Here is an 18,146-nt window from a genome sequence, read left to right on the forward strand (position 1 = left end):
TTTTTATTCCTCTATTCCTACATTACTGCCTTCTTTTGCATTAAAAAATACTTTCTGGAGTATTTTTAAAAGTCCCCTGTAGTTTCTTTTACTGTATAAATTGTGTGTGTGTGTGTGTGTGTGTGTTTTAGTGGCTGCCCTAGGGATTACAATTAACATCTAATTTATAACAATCTAGTTTAAATTAATACCAGCTTAATTTTAACAGTATACCAAAATTTTGCTTCTGTATAGCTTCATTCCCTCTTCCTCCTTTTGTGCTATTGTTGTCATATAAATCACATTTATACATTGTGTGTCCATCAATGCAGTTTTATAATTATTGTTTTATGCAGTTGCCTCTTAGATCAGATAGGAGGAAAAAAGAGTTGCTTACAAGCAAAAGCACATTTATTCTGTCTGTTTTATTTTCCTATGTAGTTACCTTTACTGATGTTCTTTATTTCTTCCTATGAATTTGAGTTACTGTTTAGTGTCCTTCATTTCAACCTGAATGACTCCCTCTAGTGTTTCTTGTGGAGTAGGTCTCCTAGGAACAAATCTTTCAGTTTTTGTTTATCTCAGAATGTCTTAATTTCCCTTCTGAAGGATAGTTGTGCTAGATATAGAATTCTTGGTTTAAAGATTTTTCAAGTACTTTGAATATGTCTTTTTCCTGCCTTTTGGCTTCCATGATTTCTGATAAGAAATCAGCAATTAATCATGTTGGGGATTTCTTGTATGTGATGAGTTGCTTCTCTCTGGCTACTTTCAACATTCTGTCTTTGTCCTTGGCTTTTGACAGTTTTATTTTGATGTATCTAGGTATGTAGGTGTAGATCTCTTTGAGGTTATGTTACATGGACTTTAATATTTTTCATCCAATTTGGGAAGTTTGGCCATTATTTCTTGAAAGATTCTTTCTGCTCCATTCTCCCATTCTTTTCCTTCTGGGACACTCATTATGTATATGTTGGTGTGTTTGATGGTGTCTCAGATCTCTGAGGCTCTGTTACTTTTCTTTATTCTTTTTTCTGTCTGTTTTTGAGACTGGATAATCTCAATTGACCTATCTTCAAGTTCATTGATACTTATGCCAGCTCACATCAGCTGTTGAGCCCTTCTGGTGAATTTTTAATTTCAGTTATACTTTTCAAGTCTAGAGTTTCTACTTTTGTAAAAAAATAATTTTATCTCTTCATTGATATTCTATATTTGATGAGACACCATTCTCATACTTTGGTTGTTGAGACATAGTTTCTTTTAGATTTCTGAATGTATTTAAAAGCGCTGATTTTGTCTTAGTCCAGTAAGGCCAGTGTCTTAACTTTCTCTGCGTAGTTTATATTGATTGCTTTTTTCCTCTGTGTACGTATGGGCTATACTTTCTCATTTATTTGGATGTCTCATAATATTTTGTTGAAAACTGGACACTAAATAATATAATGTAGCAACTCTGGAAATCAGATTCTCCTCCTTCGCAAGAGTATTTATTGTTGCTCTCGTAGTAGGCTTTTTATTTTTTAGTGACTTTTCTGAACAAATTCTGTAAAGTCTGTATTTTGTCAGTTTTGCCACAGAAGTCTTCTCAGTTAGCTTCCCAGTCAGTTAATGGTTGGATAGAGATTTCCTTAAACTCCTAGAACTAATAAGTCTCCCAGTCTTTGCTGAGAGCCTCTGTATGTGTGTTGGGGCGTACCTTGAACAGAGAGCCAGGAAGTTGACAACTCTGCTTTAGCCTTCACTTCCTGCTTTCACAGAGCCTCAAAATAAGCCAGACTTGAGAGCTTAGCTAAATGAGGGTTTTCCAAAGCCCTGGCAGCCTGGAAGTTAATCAATTGCCAATAATTGTTTCAACAATTGCCCTCTTCCACCTGACAAAAAGGCTTTCTGCACAGAACGAGTTCTAAATGAGGTCAAGTACAGCCTTGCAAATAGATCTTCCAGGCAACCATGAGACAGATGATGACAACAACAAATAATGACAATGTTCTAGGAATGAGGCTTTAAAAGAGCTCTGTCCCTGTTCTGCTCCCTCTGGTCACTGCAATTACTGGTTTTCAGTGTGAATGTGGGCTATTTTTCAAGGCTACTGTGAAGCTGGAGAGGGGGTGGTGGGACTAGGGCACATTAAAATGCTGTAAAGCTTTCTGTTCTTATCAGGAGTCAGTCATTTTTCTTGAATAAGTGCTTCTAGAGTTCTGAAAAAAACACTGACCATCTTTTGTCAGTTTTCTCATTATTTTTATGGAGGACAGAGTTTTGGAGGTCCTTACTCCACCATTTTCACTGATATCTCCTGTAGCAGTTTTTAAGTTTATTCTTACCCTCAAATTTAGCTGTTTCCAGAGTTTGACAGATTTCATTTAGGATTGATGATGATCTTGGGGTCAGACACTAAAATGAGAAAGCACAAATATTTATGTAACTAATAGTATTGAATTCTATGAAGTTGCAACATACTGAACTCAATGTATATAATAGTTACTTTTTTTTTTTGAGGAAGATTAGCTCTGAGCTAACATCTGCCACCAATCCTCCTCTATTTGCTGAGTAAGATTGGCCCTGAGCTAACATCTGTGCCCATCATCCTCTATTTTATATGTGGGACACCTGCCACAGCATGGCTTGATGAGCAATGTATAGGTCTGTGCCCAGGATCAGAAGCGGTGAACCCCAGGTCACCAAAGGGGAGCAGGTGAACTTAACCGCCATACCACCTGGTCCTCCCCTACAATAGTTACTTTTTACCGAACTGTTTTCTGAACAAGCCCCAATTTATAGAAATTGCAAGTGATTTACACAATAAATGCTTTTTAATGGCAAATAAAACTATGGATATTTATAGATCACTAGTAATTTCAAAATATCACTACAGAGTTATTAAAGAAAGAAGTTTTCCACTAACATATTTTTTTTTTCTTTTTCTGCTTTATCTGCCCCAACCCCCCCGTACACGGTTGTATATCCTAGTTGCATGTCCTTCTAGTTGTGGGATGTGGGATGCCGCCTCAACGCGACCTGACGAGTGGCGCCATGTCCGCGCTCAGGATCCGAACCCTGGGCCGCCGCAGTGGAGTGCGCAAACTTAACCACTCGGCCACAGAGCCGGCCCCTCCACTAGTCTATTAACAATGAATAAAAAGTGACTATAAAAACCCTCTAGCAAAGAGATAAATCTGAAATGCAGGAAATTAGAAAGGACAACTCATTGTGAAGCAGTTTTCAAGTAAGGAAATATATACACACACATATATATATATATATATATATATACAGAAATAGTATGTATGGCCTTTTAAGGAAAATAATCTACTGGGTGGATTCTCTTGGGGGAGAAGTTCGCCTTGTAAGAGGGACAATAATCGTGTATTTGATCAGCAATAAATTCTGTCAATAGCGGAAAAATGGCTCCTAGAGAGAACTTATTGAAAATTTGAACTTAATATTCCATAGATGGAAAATGGGTTATTTATTTATATACTTATTTATCAAATCAGACACTTCAAGATGCTATATTCAGTCTCTTTTTAGTCTCTTAATGATATCTCTGGCAGATCTTATAGCTTTCTGGTCACTTTCAGGAGTTAAAGACTTCAGTCCAGTGCAATTTAAGAGTTTTTCCTGCCTTATCAGCTCAGATCTAACCCATGCCCAGGAACCTGCAGTGGGGAGAAGTGGATGGTCTGATCTTCCACTGTCCTCCATGTTCCCTCCTTCTCCCTCTCTAAGTGGGCTTCATTTGGGCATCCTCTGCTCTCCGGTGTATGGGAGTCTCAGTAGATGGATTGGGCTGGTGCTGTGGTAATTCAGCATTTATATCAGGAATGCTTCCCAAACTCCAGGGGCACATGGCAAGCTCTTCAAAGCACCTCCTCACTATTCTCTATTCTATGCCTCTGACATTCTGCAGCACATCAAGCATCCAAACGGGATTTGATACACCCATTTCACTTTCCTGCAGGCACCATAAGGGCTTTTCTTATGGATCCTTTGTTTGGCTTAAGAAGTGGGAAAAACAAACCCTCCTCACTCACAAGGAGGAAAAAGGGAGATAAGCCATAGCTATTTCCCCAAAGATACTAATTTCTTACTCCAAGCAACTTTTCTATTTCAGAGAATGCTTCTAGAATGTCTAGTACAGTCTTTGTATAGGCTGATTGGAGGGGTCAGTGATGGTCTCAGGACTGGTTCTCCTCATTTTTAATAAGCTTGGAATAATATCAGGCAACACCTTGGTGCTTCAGTTGAATGTTGAGGTGCATGGAGAGGGATTGTGATGGGGATTAACTTCCTGGTGCTCAAGGGCAGAAGCTTCAAAGCTCATCCTCCAGAAACTGCCATGCTGCACTGCTCCCCTGAGGCCTCAGTGTGATCTCTACCCATCCTCTAAAGTCTGCTAAACCCTTTGCAGGGTGGGCATGGATAGGGGATCTTAGCTTGTTTCCAGCCATCTCCATCTTTGTCCCCGTCTCCATGGATATCCGTGAGAGTACAGGGGTCACTTTTGGTACCCAAGGGATGCCATTCCTCTTATCTGTTGTTATAGGCTGAATTTGACCCCCAAAACTCATATTGAATTTCCTAACCCCTAACCCCATATTGAAGTTCTAAACCCTGGTATCTCAGGGTGTGACTATTTAGAGATGAGGCCTTTAAAAAGGCCTTTAATTAAATTGAACTGAGGCCATTAGTTGACCAAATTTGGATAGGCCAAATTGGCTATCCAATATGACTAGTGCTCCTACAAGAGGAGGAAATTAGGACAGAGACACACATAGAGGGAAGACCATGTGAATACGCTGAGAGAAGATGGCCATCTATAAGCCAATGAGAGAGGCTGCAGAAGAAACCAACCCTGTGGACACCATGGTCTTGGACTTCCAGCCGCCAGAATTGTGAGAAAATAGACTTCTGTTGCTTAAGCCTCCCAGTCTGTGGTACTTTGTTATGGCAGCCCTGGAAAACAAACACATCTGTCTTCCAAGGGTTTCTCTGTCCAACTTTCCTTCCAACTCTGCTTCTCTCTACTGTTCCTTCTTATTCCACAGCCATGTCACATAATTGTCCAAGTCTCTTGAGTCAGGCTGTAAGCTCTCTAGATCAGAGTTTTGGGCGTTCTCTACTGGCAAAGACACTGAGCGTTCAATTTGCTATACACACATTGGACAGTAGGGGGAGACAGAATCAAAAGCATGAGTCCAGAATTTGGGTATATCAGAGTTTGCTGCGTTCCAGTGTTGGGAGGTAACAGCAGGAAGCTGACCCAGGCGTCATTACAAACCTCCTTCTCCTTCAAGACTAATGTAATGCTACCAATCTCAAGTACTCAGAATTAACTGTGCCTTCCTCCACAAAGCATGCGACTGTGGTCTGCCTTCTATGCAGTGTATCTAGCTATAATACCAAACACTTACATGGTGCTTACTATGTGACAGATACTATTAAAATGCTTTAATAAGTTAATGTATTATACATAGTATATTTTACATAAGTTATATAATATATTTAATATAGGTAATATATAGATTATATAGAAAATATATATTTTATACATATATATATTATAAAACTGAGGCTGTCCTACTTTGGGCATATCATGAGGAGGCAGGATTCTTTGGAAAAGACAATAATGCGAGGAAAAATAGAAGGCAGCACGAAAAGAGGAAGACCAAATATGAGATGGATTGGCTCCACAAAGGAAGCCATAGGCATGAGTCTACAGAAGCCGAGTAGGGCTGTTGAGGACAAGACATTGTAGACATCACTCACTCACAGGGTCTCCAGGACTGGGAGCCAATTTGATGGCGTATAACAGCAACAATATTATATAAATATATATTATAATAATTACATTATTAATATAATCAATATAATATAAAGTATATAACATACAGTATATTAATATATAATATAAATATATCATATAAATTATATTATCTATATTAAATATATTATACATTATATATGATTTATATAGATTATACAATAAAAATATAATATATTATATATATATTATATATAATACATGTAAGTTCAAATCCTGGGCGCGGACATGGCAGTGCTCATCGAGCCATGCTGAGGCAGCGTTCCACATGCCACAACTAGAAGGACTCACAACGAAGAATGTACAACTATGTACCAGGGGGCTTTGGGGAGAAAAAGGAAAAAATAAAATCTTTAAAAAAAAAAAGATTCCACATTCATTTTGTCTTATCTATATCACATTGCTGACTTCCTCTAAACTAACTACACGAAATTCTCTGGTTATTATAGAAAGGAAGGGGTTACGGAGGGGAAAGGAAACACATTGGTTGAGCACTTTCCATGTCAGGCATCACACACACTGAGTTGATATTTGTTATCTATTTATTCTCAGACCAACTCGCAAAATTCAGGCAATATTTCTCCCATCATTATAGACACGGAAACTGAGGCTCAGAGAGGTTAAATAACTTCCCAAAGACCACAGACCTGGGAGTCAAACAAGTCTGACTTTAAAGTTTGGATATTTCTACACCACCACCAGGGAGCATCTCAACAACAGATGACATCTTCAGAGAACCCCAGCCGAAGTTCTGGGATGTGTTCGCACGCAGGCGATCAGGCAAGCAACCCAGGGTGACAAATCTGGAAAGCCCTGAGTGGAGACCAAAATTCATCCCCAACTCCCTGGGTGTTAGGAAAGCAGGTTTACATGCTTCATCTCTAGTTTCTCCCTTGTACTAGAGTAGGATTGCTGTCCCATGAGGAAGCTTTCCAGTGGAGGAAGGGTCCTCTGGCTGCGCTGAGGTCTGCACCACCTATGGTTTCTTTGAAGGGATTGAAATTCAGAAAACCTGGGTTTTAGGACTGGCCCTGCCACTTACTAGCTGTGTGACTCAAGGCAAGCTTCTTTTCCATTCCGGCTCTGGGTCTCAGTTTCCTCATCCGGGGAGAAATCCTCCCCAAGCACCACTGCATACCAGTACCCAGGACTCCTCCTAGGGCTTAAGCCTTAATCCCCATCTTACAGGTTCATTCCTTTATCCTGGAGTCAGTACCTGCTACAACACAAATACATTCCCCACGAAGGGGCCAAACTTAGTGTAAGTTTCAGATGGTTTACAGAGAGCAGATTTTGAATGGACAAGGAAAGGACCTGAGGGCATTGGCTGAGGGAGTGGAGTATGATGTGGTTAAACCAACAGGGGGAGGTTGACATCACCAAACCACAGGGCACTAGCACTCACCAGTTTGTTGCCTTGGCCCCCCAGTTACCCTCTCTGGACCTCGGTTTCCACTCGCTGTACTCCAGTGCCAATCTGGATCTGGTTCAAAGCTTGACAGGGTTGTCTTCCCACCAGGGCAAAGCCTTTGGAACGATTTAAGTCCCATCAGAGGGGTAATGACTGGACTCTCTGCCAGACAGCCATTTCTTACCTGGCTATATTTCTCTCTTGAGTGGACCTCTCTCCTCTCTAAGCATCTTGACTGGATATCAGTCTGCTGCTTTCCAACTAAGCAGAAATCAAGGAACAGGGCTGGAGGTGGACACCCTAGGAAGGAGAACGGTTCTCCTGTCTACTATGGAGCAAGTGAGAGGGTCCTGGTTGACCTTTGCTCCTGACCCCTGAGCTGTGCCACCCTGGGCATGGTCTCCTGAGCATCCCTGACCCAGCCTACAAACTGTGAAACAATAGCCACTTGAGAGTGGTTGCAAGGAACCATCTGCCACATAATAAGATCTCAACTGAGGTTTGTTTTCCTTTTCATCTTTCTCATCTTCTGAATTCCTCAGCTTTGAGTGGGAGAGGCAAAAACACGCAGGACAGGACAGCACAGATTTACACAGAACTTTACAGTTTAAAGAGCTCTTACATATTTACTGTTTAATTGAATACCCATAACATCACTGAGAGAATGGACATGGCTGGGTGAGGTTCTCTTCCTGCAATTCTGTAGGACTCCATGTTCTTCCTTTTATAGCTCTCAGTACTAATGTGATGTCCTAGTTTAATGTCTGTCTTTGCTTAAACTTCATGAGATCAAGGACCACGTGTCTTCTCACTTCTGTGTTCCCAAAGCCTAGCATATCGCTGCTGCTCAAAAAAATAATTGCGGTTTGTTTGAGTGAATAGATGAAGAGCCATTACCATTCCCATTTTACAGATGAGGAAACTGAGGCCCCAAGAAGATAAGTGACTTTCCCAAGGTCACCTAGATAAAGGATGGCAGAACTTGGATTCTTTCTGGCTCCTAGCTTAGAAGATTAAAGGAGCGGGCAAAGGTGTTGGTGGGAAGTCATTCACCTCCAGTCAGGTGTGCATGAAGAGAGAACATGGAGTTTTACCTCCCCCATCACTGCCCACCCCATTCTCCGGTCCTGATATGTCTTGGGAGAGTCCATCAGCACACGTCTTACTGTCTTATATGTATATATTTATGTGCCTGTCCACTCCAAACCTACCTTGACACAGAATGGGAACTGCTTACGGACAGTAGCTAGAGTTTCTTTTCATCCGTATCTTCAGGGTCTAGCATAATGCCTGATCTGTTTTCGAGGACTGAATGATTGATTGACTGATGGATGAAACTTCCAGTAGCAGCTTCAAATGTCTTTGTATGTGACACTCTTGATGCAAGGTCAGAGAGAAGTTGCTCTAAGCCAGGTGTGCCCGTGAGTGGGATCACTGCTTAGGTGGAGTTGACAGTGTCGGGTGTTGGCCACAGTTCAAGGGACTGTGATCCCCTAGGACAGAGCCTGTGAGAGACCTGCAGGATTGTTCCATGGGATCTACCTGGACAGGATGGGCCTGAAGAGGTCATCTCACCTAGCCTCTTCCTATCCTGCACAAGGATATGCTGCTCCAGAGGCAGAGCGGCTGCCCAAACACAGGCACTGCCCCCGCCCCGACATTCTGGTTCCTGAGGGCCTGCAGAACCAGCTGAGGAGAATGGTGTGCTCATTCCCCAGTCATCAGAGGAGTCCCAGAAGGGTCAAGTCCAGGTCACAAAGATTAGCCACCAGGTTCTTTCTTGCTTTCTCACACTCTGGGCCAGGATAGTATTTGCCCTGAGGACTGTCATCCAGGCAGGTGCCAGCAATGCCCTGGAAGTGTCATTGACACTTAGCTGTCACCTGGGGTCTTTCCTTGCCAGGTCTTGCCTTCCTCCAACCCCCAGGCTCACTGACATCATGTAAAATTTCAGGATTACGTGAGAGACAGAGCCACTCATAGGTTGGCCTTGATTATTATCATCATTATTTGATTATGTTTATATTATCAGTATTAGTTTATATTTTTATAATGCTTTATGGCTCACCAAGTACTTTGCTATATGTGATCTCATTGGATTGGGTAGCATGCTACTGACCTCCATTTTTGAGATGAGAACATTGAGATTCAGAGAAGTCACGTGATGTGTCTAAGGTGATAGAGTTGATATGGCAGAACTGAGGCTCAAGAGCAAATTTCCCTGTTTCATATTCAATTTTATTTCCCTATACTCACTCTGCTTAACGGATCCTTTTTTCAATTTAAAGTTGTTAATGACTCACCATGGTCCTTAATAAAATTTGCTCTAGTCACCTCTATCTCCTGGATCCCACAGAGAAACATGGCAGTTCAGTAACTGAGGCCCACAGTGCTTCTGAGACAAGGTCCTTCCACAGTGCTGGGGTGGCTTGTGGGAGAGATGCGCTGAAAGCCCCGGGAAGAGACAGAGCTGGAATGACATAACAACGGAGGGTTATAGCCCCCTGCCATGTGCCACAAAGGACGCCTCACTGACTGTTAAGTTTTCTGACCCAAGATGCTTTCTGCTCTGGTAAATGAGTATTTGCGTCCAAGAGTCTTGGGATTGGTGGGAGGTGGCCTCTGTTCTGGGAAGTTGGCTTCAGCTTCTCAAATGAGGCACCTAGGTGCTCATAGGAGGCTCACACTTCTCTCTCAGCTGGCTCAGTGGTGGCTGGTGCAAACAGTGGCACATGGATCACCCTCCTTCTTCCCTTCCTTCCTTCCTCCTTCTACCCACAAATATTTAATGAATGTCTACTCTGTTCCAAGCATCTTCTGGGTTTTGGGGTTTAGCAATAAACTGGAAACCTGAAGAGATCAACTATCTGGTATATGAAGAGTCTGGTCCAGGACCCAAGCCCTCTCTACACCAGAAGACCCCTGAGAACTAGGAATATTGCGACATCTGCAGGAACTGACAGAAGTTCAGAAAGCTGGCCACTTCCAAAGGGATTTCAAAGATCAACCTCCTTGGGAGAACAGTAACTGCATCCACCAAATTGGAGGCCCATCTCCTGCTCCCCTCAAGTAGCAGCCTACGGGTGATCATCAGCAGAAACCAGGAGTCACTTTCCCCCTAAGACCTCCCAGAGTCTATTGGAGCTCCCCGTCATTCAAATGGGCAATTGGCAGGTGAGTGGACACTGTGTTAGGCACTACAGGACTCTATTCCCATGTTCCACCTCCCCACGTCCTCCCTCAGTCTAGGTGTGTCCAGGGAATTAGACAGTTCATACAATGGAGATGGAAAGGACATGGGCTCAGCGGCTGGAGCCCTGGGCACTGGTCCTGACTTCTAGGGTCAATTCCATCCTCTGGATGAAGAGGGATGGGCCAGATCTCTGACAGACTCCAGATGACCCATAGAGTCTAGAATAAACCAAGTAGGACCTGATGTCCCTCAATTTTTCTAGAAGGGATCCGGAATTTCCAGTGTTTAAAGTCTCCTGTTTGCCCAGCATCCCAGGGAGACCGAGGCAACATGCTGAAGAGAAGTGACTTCAGTCACAGTTTCCAAATGAATCAGGATGAGTCAAGGTCAGAATGTGCTCTGCAGTGACTATGCTAGTGCTGTGCACCTCCTCCCTCCCTGAAAATGAAGACCAGCTCTCATTCTTTCATTCTTTACTCAACAAATGCTTGCTGAATGCTGTGAGCTCTGTGCTGGGCCTTGAAGACACATAGTGATGAATAATGCAGGCATCTGCCCCCAAGAAGCTCTCAGTGCAGAAAAAAGGGTAAGACTTCCTGAAAGTATTGATTATGTGCCAGCCTTTGTGATACCCCCAGGGAACACCCAGACCCTAATGTAGAGACCCTCAGAATCCAATAGGGGAGGCCAATCGTGAGCACAGGACATGACACGTGCCTTGTCAAAGAGGCTCTCCACTGCAGGGGGCTAGGGCTGGGGTCCTGTCAGGGCAGGTTCCTCAGAGGGCAGTCCTTGGACTCATGCAGGAGTGGAGCAGGAAGAGCGTTCTAAGCAGGGGTGCATGTAGATGCGTTTAGGGATTGTGACAACTGGGTGTGGCTGTGGCATGCATATGGTGCAGGGGAGACAAGCCCCGGGAGGTAGGAGAAGAACTCAGGCACCATTTGGAGGAACTTGGATTTTTTTCCCCTTGGGGGTAATAGGGAGCCATTGAAAGTTATTAATAGGTGAGATTTACATTTTAGAGAGATGATGATGGTCTGAGGAAAGCAGACAGTAGAGCTGGGAGGAGAAAACCTGGGTGCATCACTGGATGTGGGGTGAGGAAGAGGGAGAAGCTAGGATGATTCTCAGCCTTGGGTCTTGGGGCCATTTACTAAGGGACTTGAGGCACTTTGGGGAGGTAGTGATGGTGGGTTCACTGTCAACTGTCAACTGTGGAATGAGGTTTATGTCATCAGAGGGTTAGGGATGCAGGGCAGGGAGTTGGGAGGAGGGAGAGAGGCCTTCACATGGCGGTGATGAGGATCCTTATGATGGATGATATTTAAAGGAGTGAGAGGACCTGTGGATATTGAGGCAGAGGTAGGGGAGAAGAGAATGAGTAGAGGGAGTAGAAAGAGGGTTTAGAGACTGAATTCCGTGTATGGAGCCATCTGAAGACCTGGGACTGAGACAGTCACATTCCCAGATCCCTCTCTGGATTTTGGTGGGGGAGGCTGGCACAAAGACAGCAGGAAATTCATGGTCATTTCGTCATTAAGCTAGAGACTTTAAGCATCTGGTAAATTGCTCAGACTCCTATACCATGACTCAGTCACGCTCCTCTTGTCTGCCAGAACTGGGAGCCTGACTGAGAAGCTTGCAGAAGTCTTGGCACTGCAGGGCCGGGACAGTCCAGGGCAGTGGTGGGCATGGGCTTGTGGACATGGCCAGATCGTGTGTTGGAGGAGGAGAGAGGAGGAGGAAGCCACTGCAACCTATAATCTCAAATCCCAGTTGCTAAGGTATATGAATGTCTTTCTTCTTCGTTACAAGTGAGATCCACTTTCTCCTTACTATTATTATTTTTTATTTGTTAACAGAATCACCATTACTTGAAGGAGAATGACCTGTAGTGGGAAGAGAGAACTATACTTGTCACTCATTTCCCTCCTCTGTTCATGTCTTCCTTCCCTCTCCCCATCACCTCTCTTCCCCATTTACCATGGTTACCACGTACTCAGTCCAGAGCTAGGCCACAGGTTTACAAAGTCAAATTAGATTTCTTTAGGCCTTGGGTATGAACATAGTCAATGGAGCTTTGAGATCTTAAGGGAGAAGGTGGTGTCTTTGGGTAGAGAGAATTTTTTTTCTCAAATATGGGTGTGGGGCCTGCCTTTGGAGCAGTCATTTCAATTCTGTGAACATTGGATCTCTTCTCTGTGCACATTGTGGATGAGGCAGCCCATTGGCGGCGAGTGGCATGAACAAGAGTAGAACCCACCATCCTCAGGCTGAGCTTGGGTCAAGGGCTGGGAGCTATAAGTCCCCTTGGGCCTCTGGCACTGAGACTGACTCCTGTCTAGGCCACGATGTCCCCTCCCTTCCAATTGGCTCTGTTCAGTATGCCACCCAGGGTACTCATGTTTTCCCAGCTTTGGGCACTCAATAGAAGGATAACACATAGATCCAGCTTCCAAGGAGTTCATGATCTCGGGGGGTAAATGACATCCACACAGGGAGCAGGGCAATGCTGTGCAGGGTGTGATTAAGCGTCTGAAAAAGTGACTCTGACAGAGAGGGCTGCAGAGATCAGACAGGTGGCAACTGAAGAGAAGTGAGGGCAGCGTTCTGAGCCCCAGGAGTGACAGGACTGCATCTAACTGCTTGCCTGTGCCTCCAGTACCAAGCATGGAACCTGGTGCTTGACGGACACTCCAAATATCTGCAAAAGTGAATAAAAGCATCAAATGCCACTTTCATGAAGTATTTTCTGACACTTTCAGTGCATTTCATATCTCTGTGCTAAGTTAAACATTTTATTATCCGTGTATTAAACGTGTATTCGTTGCAGGAAAATTAGAAAACTGAGTAAGTAAAAGGAAAAAAGAAACACTTACAATCCCCCACCCAGAAGTAACTACTGTTAACATTTCAATACAGATTCATCCAGCTTTTTTTCCTGTTTATTTACATGTATTGTCTATCAATATACAGATATATTTGGAGAGACCCACACAAATGGGATCCTTCTATTGTTTATGCTATTGTAACTAGCTATACACTTTTTCTTCTCTGAAGTACTTTGCTTAAACTTTGGTCCATACTCATCAGAATCTGCTCCTATCATAGCTTGTTGGGACAGACATACCTGTCTACCTATTGGACTGACAATTCTCAGTGGGCAGTGATGGGGGCTTTATCACCTTTGTCTCTCCACTGCCTAGCACAGGCCTGGCTCCCTATAGGTCCTCAGTGTAAGTTGGGGAGACTAAAAAATTCCCTGCTGAAGACATTCCACTGATGATGGCAAACACAGGCAGATCAAACAGATGTGAGGGATAGCCCAGCTCCCTAGAGCAAGTCACGTGTTACGCCCCCCAACCAGAGAGAGCTGCCTTTAACTCCATGTGACAGATGTCTGTGCTCTGCAGCCAGCTGCTCCCTGCTGCCTGCCCACTTCACCTGTGCTTGCAGCTTCCAGCCTTGCCAGCTGGGAAAATAAGGTTCCTCAGTGTATGTGCTTCCAGGAGCCTCCTCAGCTATTTTTATCCTTCTGAGTCCCCACCCCGGATATTTACTTACTCTCCAAGAGGCGGAATCCTCCTTTCTCTGGTTACTCACTCTGGAGGCTCCCACGGCATCCCAGCCTCCACGCTCCAGCCATGGAAACGCTCCTGATGGAGATGATAACACTGCAGCTGACTAAGAGCCTCAAGAGGAGAGAGCATCCCACACATCAGGGATCCACGGGCAGGCAGAGCTGGGCTGGCTGGGGCCCAGAGGTGAGGCTCTTCCAGGAAGTGCTACAGGCACCTGAGGGCCCCAGGCAGCTCTGTGAGTAAGTCTCTGGTGTCCCTGCCTCCACCTACGTCTTCAGCGTTCATTTCTTGGAAGTGGTGGTGCCCAGGCAGGCAAGAAGAAGAGCTCTTTGGTTGAGACCAGAATTGCCAGAGGGCTCTTCCACCCAGCACGGCAGTCACTTGGGGCAAGATGAAAGCCCCATTTTAAGGCCATATTGCACTATCTTTTCAGAAGATGGGTATTTATGGTTTGCTTGTGTGCATTTTTAAAAATTGAGATATAATTGACATACGGTGTAAGTTTAAGGCGTACAATGCATTGATTGGCTACATGGATACAGTGCAGTATGATTAACACTGTAGAGTTAGCTGACACCTCTATCGTGTCACGTAATTATCGTTTCTTTTTTTTGCAGTGAGAACATTTAAGAGCTAGTCTCTTAGCAACTTTGCAGTATGTGATACAGTGTCATTGACTACAGTCACTGTGCTGTGCTTTAGATCTCCAGAACTTATTCATTTTCTAGTGGCAAGTTTGTACCCTTTAACAACATCCCCCCAATTCCCTACCCCCCAGCCCGTGGTCACCACTAACCTACTCTCTGTTTCTGTGAGTTTGGCTTTTTTACATTCCGCATATAAATGAGATCATCCAGTATTTGTCTTTCTCTGTCTGACTTATCTCACTTAGCATAACGTGCTCAAGGTCCATCCATGTTGTGGCAAATGACAGGATTTCCTTCTTTCTCATGGCTGAATAATATTCCATTGTATATATATGCCACATCTTCTTTATTCATTTATCTGTTGATGGACACTTAGGTTGTTTCCATATCTTGGCTATTGTGAATAATGTTTCAATAAAAATGGGAGTGCACATATATTTTTGACATCCTATTTTCATTTCCTTTGGCTATTTACCCAGAAGTTGGATTGCTGGATCATATGGTAGTTATACTTTTAATTTTTTTTCTCTCTCTCTCTTTTTTTGGTGAGGAAGATGGGCCCTGAGATAACATCTGTTGACAATTTTTTCTCTTTTCGCTTGAGGAAGATTGTCCCTGACATAACATTTGGGCCAATCTTCCTCTGTTTTGTATGTGGGACGCTGCCACAGCATGACTTGATGAGCGGTGTGTAGGTCTGTGCCCAGGATCTGAACCTGTGAACCCCAGGCTGCTGAAGCAGAGCATGCGAATTTAACCACTATGCCACTGGGTCGGCCCCTATTTTTAATTTTTTGAGGAACCTCCATACCGTTTTCCGTAGTGGGTGCACCGACTTACACTCCCACCAACAATGCACAAGGTGCACAGTTGCATCCTCTTTTCTCCACACCCTCATCAACACTTGTACCTCATCTTCTTGATGATAGTCATTCTAACAGGTGTGAGGTGATAGCTCATTGTGGTTTTTATTTGCATTTCCCTGATGATTAGTGATGTTGAGCACCTTTTCAACTACCCAATGGCCATTTTGATATTTTCTCTGGAAAAATGGCTATTCAGTTCCTCTGCCTATTTTTTAATTGGATTTTTTTTGTTATTCAGTTGTACGAGTTTTTTTTAATATATTTTGCATATTAAGTCCTTATCCAATAAATGATTTGCCAGTATTTTTTCCCATTTCATAAGTTGCCTTTCTATTTCGTCGATTGTTTCTTTTGCTGTGCTTTTGATGTGGTCCACTTGTTGATTTTTGCTTTTGTTGCTTGTGCTTCTGTGGTCATATCCAAAAAATCATTGCCAAGACCAATGTTAAGGAGCTTCTTCCCTTCTTCCAGAAGTTTTATAGTATCAGGTCTTATGTTTAAGTCTTTAATGATTTTGAGATCATTTTTGTGAGTGCTGTAAGACAGGGGCCTGATTTCACTTTTCTGCATGTGGTTATCCAGTTTTCCCTAGACCATTTTTATATTCTAATCCCTTGTGGACTCTTGGCCTGTCCACCATGTCTCTGGGCTAAAAGGAACTATGATTTGAGGAGCAAGCACAAGATCTAGAGCCCAAAGAGCTGGGGTCAAAGCCTGGCATCTCTCTAATCTGTGTGACGTTAGAAGGATTGCTTGGACTATCTGAGAATTAATTTTCTCTTTTTATAACAGGGAGAAGAGAGTTCTACCCCATAGAGTTATTGTAAATATTCAAATAAAGGCATGAATACAAAAACACCATACAAATAGTAAAAAGCTCTCCATGGGGGAAAGAGCAAGAAGCCCTTTTTCTGATTGAGAAGAGGGACAAGTAGTGTCTTAGCAATTCAAATAGGCCCAAAGTGGTGGCCATCTGTCCATCCTACTCTACGGAATTCGTCAAGCCCTGATCCAGGAAGTAGCTTGCTGGCAGCTGTAAGGCTGGAAGAGGGGCCTGGGAATCCTAGCAACAGTCCTGACATCTTTGGGTTTCTAGTGATCACTTCCTGCTACTGATGAAGACAATAGTAAGACAACGAGAATAAGGAAGGCTAAGAATTACTGAGTGCTTCCTGCATGCCAGGCCTAAGGGCTTTATAGGCATTATCTCAAGGAATCCTCACCAACCTTGTGAGATGGGCACTGTTATTATCCCCACTTTGTGGATGAGGAAACAGGTTCAGAGAGGTCACACAGCTAGCAAGTGGGAGAGCTGGGATAAGCCCAGGCAGCATCTTTGTTTATCTTTGACAATTTTCTCTGTCATCTCTTCACTGAGCTTCTCTTTGGCCAGACATCCTGTCAAACTCAGAGATGTAAACCTTCAATCCCAAACATCAATGGAAATAATTTTAATAAATTTGATCTCATTTTAAGTAATTGAAACATGTTCTGAAACTCAAAGGTATTTTTTTTAATCTAGGTGTGTGTATTAGTTTTCCATTGCTGCTGTAACAAATTACCACAAACTCAGTAGTTTAAAACAACACAAATTTACTCTCTTATAGTTCTGTAGGTCAGAAGTCCAACATGGGTCTTACTAGGCTAAAATCAAGGTGCTGGCAGAAGTGTGTTTCTTCTAGATGTTCCAGGGGAGAATCCATTTCCTTGCTGTTTCCAGCTTCCAGAGGCAACCCATGCTCCTTAGCTCATGGCCATTTTCAAAGTGCATCACTCCAACAACCTCTGCTTCCCTTGTCACATCTCCTTTCTCTGACATTGACCCTCTTGCTTCCCTCTTATAAGGACCCCTGTGATTCCACTGGGTCTACCTGGATAATCCAAGACAATTCCCCCCTCTTAAAATCCTTAACCTAATGACACCTGCAAAGCCCTTTTGCAGTATAAGGTAACATATTTACAGGTTCAGGGGATGGGGACATGGCCATCTTTGGGGAAGAAACATTATTCTGTGTACTACAATGTGTGTCAGGGCGATAGTGAGTAGTGGAAATAAGATAAATAAATAATAAAGTTACCTTCCCAATGTTGAACTCCAAAATCAGCATGTAGTGGATGAGAGCAGTGCTCAGCAAAGGCCCCTCCAGAGGTAGTTCCCAGGCCAGGGTCTAGCAGTGGGAGGGTTGATCTATAAAGGAGCACAGAGGAAGGGCAGCCAGGGAGCAGATGTTTTCAGGGCCACTCAAATCTGTCCAGGGCTAAGGGTATTTAGATGACCTGATGCGAACACCTACTTTTCTTCACCATCAAACTGGAAGCCACTATGCAACCTCACCTCACCGAGCACATCCAGCTTATGACTTGACTTCTTCCAGGAGTTTTCCTACAGGGAGAGAATGTATCTATCAGGTCAACATTTGATACTCATGTTTTTCTTTGTAAATTGACGTCATCAGTCTCTTGTGAGTTAGCTGCAGTGACTCAGCACAGCCAGGACTGATGAGCTCAGAGGCATGGACAAGGTTGAACTTCTGAGCCAAGGACCACCCTTGGGAGGGTTCTTGGGGGCCTGCCAGCTGGCCCAACCCCTCTGACGCAAGACACTGCCTTTCAGACACAGGTACTCAATTCCTGGTTCC

Source organism: Equus asinus, chromosome 25 (assembly GCF_041296235.1).
Source record: "Equus asinus isolate D_3611 breed Donkey chromosome 25, EquAss-T2T_v2, whole genome shotgun sequence".
In the NCBI taxonomy this organism is placed as follows: domain Eukaryota; kingdom Metazoa; phylum Chordata; class Mammalia; order Perissodactyla; family Equidae; genus Equus; species Equus asinus.